The sequence below is a fragment of the Dendrobates tinctorius genome, unplaced genomic scaffold (genome assembly GCF_039654945.1).
Source record: "Dendrobates tinctorius isolate UK_male_01 unplaced genomic scaffold, ASM3965494v1 ptg000120l, whole genome shotgun sequence".
NCBI classification, from domain to species: domain Eukaryota; kingdom Metazoa; phylum Chordata; class Amphibia; order Anura; family Dendrobatidae; genus Dendrobates; species Dendrobates tinctorius.
The window spans coordinates 24,136,474-24,136,687 of NW_027361788.1; positions in this window are offsets into that span (position 1 = coordinate 24,136,474).

Below are 214 nucleotides of genomic sequence, written 5' to 3' on the forward strand. Positions count from 1 at the left end.
TCGGATGTTTAAAATCGTGGAGGGGAGGCGATGAGGATGGAGGTTATTCACTGGGGGGCGAGGGGGACGGAGGTAATACACTAGGGGCAAAGGAGCTGAAAGAAAGACCTGACTTTAAGGAAAGACGCGTTTCCCAATACTGTTCTCCATATGGTGGATCTCTATCACTGAGTGTAGGCATTGGCCATACGAAATAAACTCAGAAAGAAGCTCC